This window comes from Haemaphysalis longicornis, unplaced genomic scaffold, assembly GCF_048455015.1.
Source record: "Haemaphysalis longicornis isolate Haplotype H1 unplaced genomic scaffold, Haemaphysalis longicornis Haplotype H1 scaffold_2, whole genome shotgun sequence".
NCBI lineage: Eukaryota > Metazoa > Arthropoda > Arachnida > Ixodida > Ixodidae > Haemaphysalis > Haemaphysalis longicornis.
Window position 1 is genome coordinate 113,935,700 of NW_027526295.1, and position 10,712 is coordinate 113,946,411.

The window sequence follows — 10,712 nt, forward strand, 5'->3', positions numbered from 1 at the left end:
GTCTGTGACTCACACTTGCCGCCGACAATTCAAACAAGCTGTGACAGGCCTCGATCAGGCGCCTCGTTATCCGCGCGATCAAACTGCGGTGGCGTGCCGACCCAACAGGCCGAGACTTGTCCCAAGGACATGGAGGCCCCGCGTCTGCTGCGGAGACCACCTCTCTCCCCTTTCCCGGACTCAGCGTGCGCCACTATTACCGACTGCTCATGAACTCTGGAACGAGTGTTGTGTGTGTCTGTGCTGTTCGTGACGTGTGCACAATCTAGAGGGAACGCTTGTTTTGTCCGTTGGCGCTTTGGGTATAAATAAGACCCCAAGCGCTGTAGTTCATTCCTGTTTGAGCAGTGAATCAATGCTGTCACTCTGCTCGAGTCCTGTACTGTAACCTCGCCCGTCAGGGCACTGTTCTTTGGCTTCGGCTCATCACTCGCTATGAAGTAAGCAGTTACGTTTGCCTACGGCTTCTGGACTTCTTCACGGCTGCAACATTCGGTGGCGGCTCGCTTCAAACCACGCTACCAAACGTATGTCGGAGGCGACAGAGCTCGGCTCAGGTCGGCCTTCCCGGATGCAACAACTGGTTGGCAGCGGTCGGATGGCAACCTCGTAGCACCTGGAGCCAGCGTTGCGAGATCGAACACCACGGACGTCGAGGCGGCTGCGGACTTCGCAGAATTCACGGCGGTCAATGGTGAGTGCGGGACTCTTTTTCACTGAGTTTCACCAGGATTCTGAGGACAGCTGGTAGGGTGTGTGTTTTTGTCGCTTGGGTTATTCGCGCAAAACAATTTTGGAGCAGTGGTAAAGCAGTACTGTAGACCGGCCATGAATTTGAAGGCGTTGAAAAAAGCGCAGTTGTTGGAGCTTGCAAGAGTTGCGCTTGGATGTTTCGGACACGCTGAGAAAGCCAGAGCTGATACAGGCCATACTCGCTGTAGGGGCTGACGATGACGAGCTGTCTGAGTGCATTGAGCTGATCAATGGCAGGGGACCGCGAAACGCCAGGCTACAGAGGCTGAGCGCCAGCATGAGGAGCTTGAGTGGCAGAAGCAGGAACGAGAACCGGAGCTCGAGGGGTAGAAATGAAGACGGGAACACAAGGAAAGAATGCGCGATCTGAAACTCAAACACGAGAAAAAGATGCGAGAGTACGACCTCGAGCGCCTCGAACTGGAAAGAAAGGAGCTGGAGGGAGATGGGCTCCAACGGGAGAACACGAAAATAGAGCATAAGATTCAACTGAAGCGAAAAGAAGTGAAGCTTGAGTTAGAATTATTGCTCGAAAAAGACCTCGGTTGCGAGGAAAGCACCGTGCCAGCGCTGCAAGTAGCAGACGCTCGGGAGCGCGAGTCGGAGGCGATGGTTGCGGCCCAGCAGCGCGGCGAGGTGGTCAAGAGAGATAGCGAGACAGCGAATTTCCGGAGGCTCACGGCAGAGGGCAACGTAAGTCCAGTGAGAGGGGAAATGTGTCTGTGTTGGTTTCGGAGATCTCGTCAGAGCGTTCGGACCATTCGGACGGTTCAAATTCGCGGGACACCTTGGTAACGGCTACCGATCTGAACATGAACATTTCGCGAGATAGCGAGGTTTCGCTGGAATACGTAAACCATGAGGCTACCGAAAGGCAACAGGAGCCCGCTGAAACGGAGGTTGTTTCTTCAGACGGCAGTTCAGAAAACACCGACGTTGTGGCAAAGCCTGCAGTCGAGGCAGCGAACGGTTTGCACGGTTCCGTTAAAAGTAATGACGATCTCGCCACTGAGCAAGCCGATACCGCCCTGCCACCAGCTGAGGTAACCGACATCGAGCAACGGTCAGCGGAGGTCGTTACGATTCCGGTGACGCGGGCACCTGAGCCATCTTTTGAGACAGGATGCCTTGAATGCAGTGTTGTCCTAACAGTGCGAAATAACGGGAACACGCTTCAGTCTTCGCGTGCTGAGGCTGCTCTGAAAACGCGAGGGATGACGAGATAGGGTCTATTGGAAGCTGTCAGGTGTCTGAAGATCTCGTCGTGCCCTTGTCACTCCCAGCTGATGCTCCCGATAATAGGCCAACATCGGCTGAGCTTGTTAAGATTGCGGTGTCGCCTGTGACTGAGCCGAAGTCGGGAACCGACTAGCCTAATAGAGAGAAAGTAAACGCGTTCCGACGTTTGCTTGCCGAATGCGTTCGGGAAAATCCGAGCAACGAGGAGATAGAAAAAACTTCCGCGCGTACTTGTGGCGCGTATTTCAGTGCGGGCACACCTAAGGGGCAAAGCCGTGAGCTCGCATCGCGCCAAGGGAACGCCGGCTGCAAAAAAAGTGCCATCCTCTCGTTTGAACGTTGGAGAATCTTGTTTGCTCCTCCGCAAGCTCGACTTTTGTCGAAAACAACGGCCGGTGTCCTTTCACGCGGGCGCTGCAGCTTTCAGAGAGCGGGCGCACCTAAGGTGCGACTCAAAAAGGGGAAAGCTCAGGGTAATGACGAGAGCTCAAATCGCAGCTCTCAGCGCGAGAAGTGGCCTGTGCACGTCTGACTTTCTAGTTTGCATTATTTTTCCTGATGCAAGTTTCGCCCTTTAAGATTACGTTTCTTTTTGTGTGGGACATTCCCAATCACGCGAAATGTCACCTTTCAAGTTTGTGTACTTGACTAAAGCACTGCTGGGCCAAAACGTAACTAGTGCAGTTAGTTATTGGCGTATTTTATCGCAACTAAAAGCCTGGTAGATCTTCAGTGTGGATTTGTATTCGCACTGGCCGGCGATGCGGTTTGGTCTTCTTGTGTTGTTCGGTTGCTTGCCTGACCAAGCCAGAGACGTTCTTGGCGGGCCACTATTCGTCCAGTGACCGGCCCAGGCGAAGCTCCAACACGGTGTCGTACAGCCCAGGCCTGGAGTCGATCGATGTGAAACTTTTTCGATTGTGAAAAGGGGACAACGTTTTTTCAGTTCCTTTTCCGTTTGGATTCGGCGTGCTGAAAGTAAGGGTTTGGGTATAAGTACAGCTTTGGCAAGAATATGCCCTCGGTCGCGTTCGATATTCCGATCTCAATGAATTCTGCGTGCTGGCTTCTTGGCAACACAAATAATACATTGTCCCCCGGGGGCTTTCCGACAACTACCATTTCAATGAATCCCGGAAAACGAAAGGTCAATGCCCTGGTAAGTGCTCATTTTGGCTAACGAGGGAAAATATTGTCAATCAGATATATATAAAAGTTCATGAAGATAGTGAAACAGAGCGTCACCTGGATCCGATGCAGGTTTCATTCACGCAGATGGAGGCGCGAGAAGTCCGTGGCGCGTTTTGGGGTCATGGTGACCCACACAACAGCGGGAAAGCTGCATCACCTTTTTCCAAACAGCTGTTTCCAGTGAAAGGCAACATCCTTTTCGGAAACACCTCATATTAGGTCGCAACCTTAGTCGCCGCCAAAAAGAGAGCGTGGCTTTCGATAGGTGGTGCTACGGCGCAAGCTAAGCAATATAGTTGGTGTTTGCTTAGCCCTTGTGTAAGCACGCCATCAATCACGCTGCATGCAAAAGAGACAAGTCATTTAGGTGGCTTGGCTGCGGTGGGTGACACCACTGTTAACCTTTTCGTAACATTTGTTTGCCTTTCTCCTCTTGCTTGTGCTGTTACCTTTGCGCATACATTTTGCTGTTTCGTTCAATAAAATTTAGTCACCGGTCAGCGCCCATCCTTCTTGCCTTTCTCGTCCTGTCACCTGCGTTGTTTTTATAATCAACCGTTGCCGACTAGCCACTCTTGTTCAATTGAACCACTTCGGCCGTTTTAGCTATAACTACCCCAAATTACTGCGGCTGGAAATGGAGGCATAAAAATGGCGGAAATAAAAGTTATTCATTTTTTTTGATCTTGAAAGAACCCTTGACCGAAACTAAGGAGGGTCATGGTAGTGCACAATGACGTTTGCAAAAAGTGTTCGAGTGCGACTATTATATCTGCTACGAAACGGTCTGTGAACGCGGGCATAGCATACGTATAGAAACAAGCATGTAAGTCGAAACGGTTTCGTTTGCCTGGAAATACGCTAGGTGTGGCGGAATGCGATGTGATTTGACTTTAAAAAAATTTGCGCTTTCTATGCCGCGTTTTCTGCATTCAACTAAGAGGTCAAGGATGCAGAGCCGTAGTCCTCATATTCACAAGATTGGTCCATGCTGGTTGAAGGTATGAGTGTATCCCGTGTTTACGTCTTATTGGGCGTCTGAAAATTCTAACTTCCATACACCTACTGTATTTTGTTGTGTGTTTGCTTATTTACGGGTTTGTCCCGCCATGGTGACTTTAGTTTTATAAAACAATAACCCGTTTGAGAAAAGCGATTTCAAAGAACACCGCGAAAGTCGCCAAGCTAAAACATGCCAAAGCACTCTCATATAAAAAAAAATATCGTAGAATCAACGCAAGGGAACACACAAAGCTCAGTGGGCGAAGATGTGGGGCAAACGTTTTACGACGGGAATTACGCTCTTGGCTGTAGACAGGTAAGGTACCTCCACCCAACGTAGCCGAAATGGGGAGCCTACATGAGTAGCTGCTCAATAGGATATACGTAATCGTGGAGCGAACCAGCGGACAGTGCTGGTATTTGCAGTGTTAAACAAACCCATCGGTCATGTAGTTCCTGTTTCCCCTAAAACTATTCTTGATATTACCGCAAGTTCAATATTTTTAATTACTCAGAACAAATACCTTCTCATATTTTATACCACTAGCCTTTGCGAAGTTTATCAACAGCATTCCGGCGTCTAGTAACGATAGTCTCAACAAAAAGTTGGCTGGTACGGAGGCTAGTTAAAAAATTTCCGCGAGTGAACGTCTGAGGTGAGGCATTTGAGAAGAACCAGGGATGTTGTTACAAGAATGGTAGCTCCGGGCAACCAACAGAAGGGCGTTACCAAGCGAAACCATACGGGTGTCAAAATTGCCCTTATTGGCTCTAGCTACTGTGGGCGACCGCAAATCATGCGGGTGTTAACCTGTGGCATCAAAAGGGTAGGGAGAAAATGTGACTGCTTGGGAGTCTGTACCACGCCTTTTCTTCCGTAGAGCTTCATCGCTTCAAGCTACCGTTTTAGTGGTCATGATTCTCCTTCTCACGCTCTTATATCTCGAATCAAACAATCATGTATGTTTTCCCATCATATTTTTGAGTCCCAGGCCGTTAAAGAAGCCAAAACGATCACCGTAGCCTCACGTGTTCCTGCTGGAGCAGGACAGGTACTTGTTTAATAGGCATTTTAAACAGTAATCTTTATTGTACACTTTGAATGCCAACAGCGCCCTCACTTTGCTTTCCCAGCTTTTTCAGTTGTGGTTTTATAAGCGTTGACCAAAAGTGTAGAAGTGCTCCTATTAAGCGGCAGTCTAGTGACGATAAGAGGAAAGCTCTCGAGGAAGAGTGGGAAACTTGCTGTGAAGATGAATGCAGCGACCCCTTTTAGTGCCATTTCCTGCAAAAAGGTAGGAGAGCTGCTACAGTAACAAAACAAAGATACATTGTAAAAATACATTGTAGAGGAAGTACTGCGGTAGAAACTATACTTTGCAAGGTTTGGAGAAAATTCTTCAATTTATTAAAAATTTAGCAATTGCTTATGCCGTAAACAAAAAAAACACACACTTTTATGCGAATTCTAAAATACCCGTTCTTCATCTGGCGTACAGTTTTTTGCATATTTTGTACGTTCTTATTGTCCTCCTCAGCTTTTTAGCCGATTTGGTAATATGAAACGGAATTTCCGCCACAGAGACGTTAAACCGTGCTTCAACACAAACGAAAATTTCAGAGATTCTTGACTTCGAGAGTCCTAAATATCTTCAACACCTTCATGAATATCCTAGAGGTAGCTTCGCAGCTATACCTCAGTTTTCAGTGGCCAGTCGACGGGCCAGTATTCAGTAACTCCTACTAGCCACATACCCATAAGCCGGCCAGCGTAAACACCTACTCGCTTCCTGCCTTTGTTTCCCTCCTCGGCGCAGTATGGAGATATGATAGCGCTAGACACCTTGTTGCTAAGCACAAGAAAATGTCACATTGTAATCCTCCTATTCGCGCGAGTGTTTGGCGCAGTGCGCCATCAATTTGGCACAGAGGTGTAGTGGTATTGTGGTTCTGCGCAGGCTAGGCAGACTCTAAAAGACAGTGATAGGTGCTGTAAATGTTAGTCTGGGCAACGAGACTTTCTGCACCCTGATTTGTATCTAGTGGCAACAGTTATTTCATACACGGCGTGACCTATCCTGTGAGTAAACTGACGGCAATCTCGTTATGCGTCATCGAACCTTCAGCCCCTCTGCACTGCTGTCGCCAAGTGCACTTCTCCCAAAAGCAAGTTAAGTCCAGAGAAACTTTCCTAAGCGTTTCCATTTACTAGACCACATGTTTGGCATTATTATATGAAGAGGCATTCACCCTTTTCGGCTTTCCAAATCTGCCATTGTACCTACTTTTTTGTGCCAACTGATAAATTAGGTCTTTCTGCAACTCAGGAAGTTTCTTTTCATCGTTGATTTATAAAGTGAAGTATCCCCTTTGCAAGTGTGGGCTTCGGGAATGGCAAGGCCAGGTTTAAAAACAGGCAAGGGTGCTGCAAAAAGCTCACAAAGCCTTACGTAGGCTGAAAATTTCCTATCATGCACGCAATGCAAATATACCTGTTTGCTGCGTCCGCGCGTGGCGCAGATAACTGGGCGCATCAATGAACGCATAAGCACACATGAGCTGTCTTTGAAAACTTGTATTCATCACACCCATCAGCCCTTTTTGTGCCTACATGGGCGTAGAAAGGGTCCGGTAATATAGTTCGCATATATACGGTTATAAAGCCCGAGGAAACATTTTAGACCATTCCAAATAAAATCACTGAAAACGAATTCGCTCATAGTTCTTACACTGCACAGAGAAACAACTAAACTGTGCTTTTTAGAGTATCTATTATGACGTTCTTTGCTGTTCCTTTTCTTTTAAAGACTCTTTGTTGGGCTGCTTAAACGCAGAAATTTTGGTCTGTGTCTCTGTCTGTCTGCCTGTCTGTCTGTCTGTCTGTCTGTCTGTTCAGCCACTCAGCCAAAGGGAAACAGCAACTGCGCAATAGTCTGATGTACCGATAGCTAAATCTAAACGTCTAAGTCCGGTGTCTATGTTCATACATGTCAACATTGCTGAAAAAGAACAAGACATTGCGCAAATATAAGGCTGAAAATCAATAAATGAGTGATAATTGCAGTGTTTCTTGTGTTTCTTTCATAAAAATCCGCAAATGCTTTGTTTTTTTTTGATAGCAAATGAAATACTACATGAACTGGAGAAAGTCGTCGCCTGCTATGCCCCGCGCTACCTGGCGGCATTTGAAAAAATCAAACGGCAACAGCAACGAAAGGTTACACTAGACAGGTTCCACTTTCCGCTTGGGAGGAGCCTGGAGTAGGGAAACGTGGTTCTATAAACGTTGCTGCAGGGTGCCTCGATTCTCGCGCGTCTCCGCCGTAGGGCAGCACTGTCATCGAGGCGCCTGACTTTGAGCAACGGAACGCGGTAAATTTAAATTGACTTGAGCAAACATCTAGCGTGTTATCTTGGGTGGAACGAGGCAGGAGAGGAACAGCATGCGGGGTGAACGGGAAAGAGAAGGAAGGCGTTGGCCTGCCAGGGGCGCCAGTAGACTCGTGTTTCGCCGACATTTGCCACGAAAGGAGGAGATACGTGACCAATTTATTTGTTTAGAACACTTCTTCGTATTATTACTGAGGTAGATGTGTATGCTTAGAACTGTCTGAATAAACCTCCTAGGGAAGCTTGGCGTTGGTGCAATGTTCTTGTGTGGTTGATTACTGGTATTTTTATTTATGACACTTATTTTTTCAGTTGTGTTGGCAAATACAGAATTCTGTTCGTGTTTCAATAACTGATGATTTTCCTGATTTGAAACAATACTTCGAATTGAATATTCTGATTGAAAACAACTGCGGGCCTACACTTGGCAATTAAACTCAGTACTTAGCCGTGGAAGTAATAAACTCGCTCATGCACATATCACACTGAATGGATTCTTGGCTACTCGTACGTTGTTTGACCCATCTTAAAGAAGTTGTTGATGTATAGGATGATAGTCTTAGTTTAAAAAAGTGGGTCCAATGGCTAATAGTGTGAACATCAGCGAATTACATTTGTGCGTGTTTATTGCTATTTAAAACAACAACAAAAACGGAAACAAGTTTTCGACAATACATTGTTGAACAATATATTCACCTGTTGCATTACCGCGTCATCTACAAAGATTTGCCCACTTACCAGTGCATGTGAATAGACATTTGTGACAGCTTGGAAATCTGTTTGTGTTTCCCATACAGCCTCCGTACACAAATTGTTCACAAACCATTTTATAGGGGTTGAAAGCCCATGATGTCGTGTCACCATGCTGGCATGGTCCAGGATCACGCGGTTTTTTACAGCGCGCAGGGATAAACACTCGCCCTGAAACTTAAAATGGTAGGTTTAGTTGTCTTGCACGTCTATTTACGAAACGGGAAATATTGTGGACTGCACGTTATACGTAAAAATACGTATATTATCAGCTGCGCTGGCGGAAAGCGAAAACTAATCTTGACGCGAACCTTGCATGGCAGTTACGTGTAAGCGGAAATATGCACGAATTAAAAGCGTAAAACGAACACACACAGAGTTAAAATTTTCGTAGTCCTGTTGCACTTTCAATTCCGCAAGCATCGTTGTAAGCAGCTGCATTTTGTTGCTGGTGTACGACGCATACGGTGCATACTGCGCTCGTGCCATGGGTGTGAACTCTGGTTTGAAACCGGCTTTAATGTCTCAGGTAATTTGAAGACTACGGTGGCTTCTCTGGTGGCTTGTCAGGTGACTAGGTCACCTGACAAGCCGTCTTTTATCCTCTCTATTGATATTGCACTCCCTCGATTTCAACGTGTGAACACGCCCAAATGATTGATTTGATTGATTGTAGGGTTTAACGCGCCGACGCAACGCAGGCGATGAGGCGCGCCGTAGTGGAGGGCTCCGGATTAATTTTGACCACCTGGGGATCTTTAACGTGTGCCGAAATCTCGTACACACGGGCGTTTTTGCTTTTCGTCTCCATCAGAAAAGCGACCGCCGCTGCCGGGAATCGAACCCGCGACCTCGTGCTCAGCAGCGCAACGCCTTAGCCACTGAGCCACCGCGGCGGGTGCCCAAATGATGACCTTAGAAATTGAAATATATGAAAACAAAAACTTTCCGAAGGCAACGGAACTGCAAATAGTGCAGTTTGCAAATACTTCGATTGACACTTTGACAGGATTATCCGAAATCTTTTTTGTGTGTTCGTTTCTCCACTCTCTTGAGGATATTCTTTCTGCTATAGAAGAGGTGCAGGCGAAATGAACTCTAGACATGATGTCCTCCCTAACCACAAGAACTTTTTTATCATCTTAGCATATAGCACGGGGCAACAGTCTATGCATTCTACTATCCCAAGGTAGCGCTTGCATCGTAGCTTCAAATTCTTTTGGGTTAATCCAAAGAGATTGCTAAAAATATCGGTGAGTTTGTCAATTCATGATTTTTGTTACACCTAACTATGCATCCTTGTGCGGGCGACTAATTCCCGTTAAAAATATTTCAATTCAGGAAAAACGATTTTTCAATCTTCACTACACTGTTTATACACAAGAAATGGTTTCAAGTCTATCAGCAAAACATATACACGACCAACAACTTACCTCTTCCAGTTGAAGCGAAAAAAAGTAAACAAAGTAAAAACAAAAGCAGGTAGCTTGCTTTTCCTGATGCCATTCTCTAGCGTTTTTCGCACTATGCAAACGTGGCTGAGTGAGCCACAACTACAAAATGGCCAGTTTATATAGATGCTTCGACTGGGTTTGAGAGGGATATTTTTATTCTGTAAAGGCACGCTGCTGTAACGGAATCATAATTGTTCCGAAAGTGGAGTTATTGTTTTGTGATGTTTGCTTACGGAGTAAATTCACATCGTGTCTCACCCCTTTATCTCCGAATGCATGCATGCGTTGGTGCAATAAAAGTACCGTAAAAGTTGCACAAAGGGGGGTTAATATCCTGTAGATAAACTTTCAAAACATCAGAAAACAATTCTCTTGTATTTCTTACATCGGTTCCGTAAAACGTAGTAACTTGTCTGCGAAGAAAGCTTTCTTATACCTCTTCTTTTGCCCATTTCTGGCCTGTGGGCATTTTTAACAGTTTTTAGTTTGAATGAAAGCACATTTTCACAACCTTGTTAAAGTATTAACCTAGAAGAAAGCATTTGTGTCGGGTGAGAGACTCAATGACCCTGGAGTGTCCATTTTCTTAGAATGACATGCAGATTAGGACCTCATTTGAATGCTTTTGTCGATAGTAATTAAATATATAAAAGCAGATAACGGCTAAAATTCTTCATCAATTTGTAACGGCATCCCTATCACCGGAGCAGGGCCCATCATCGAGTGCATGAATCATTATCACAGTACACGGCGACAACAATCATGGCCGCGTGCCTGGCAGAATGCCTGTCATCCACAGGTAATCGATGGGTCGGCTTCAGAATCTCAAGAGGCTGCCCACGTGATAGTATCGAGTCAATGGTAGATTCGCACAAGTAGTGATGCTGTCATTCGCCCTGTTGAATCTCCCAGCAGGTCTTAACTATGCTTCGC

General features: G+C 46.2%; 1 long non-coding RNA gene across 2 annotated transcripts; it reads right to left on the bottom strand.

Moving 5' to 3' along the window:
- Window positions 1–5,253: 5,253 nt before the first annotated feature.
- Window positions 5,254–9,916, bottom strand: LOC144167305 (uncharacterized). Of its 2 annotated transcripts, none has more exons than XR_013321941.1 (3): window positions 9,759–9,916; window positions 8,399–8,502; window positions 5,254–5,470 (listed from the first exon to the last, which is right to left on the bottom strand). It is a non-coding gene; the product is annotated as an uncharacterized LOC144167305 (long non-coding RNA). The 2 variants fall into 2 exon arrangements; XR_013321940.1 differs by having other exon boundaries at window positions 8,314–8,502.
- Window positions 9,917–10,712: the final 796 nt, after the last annotated feature.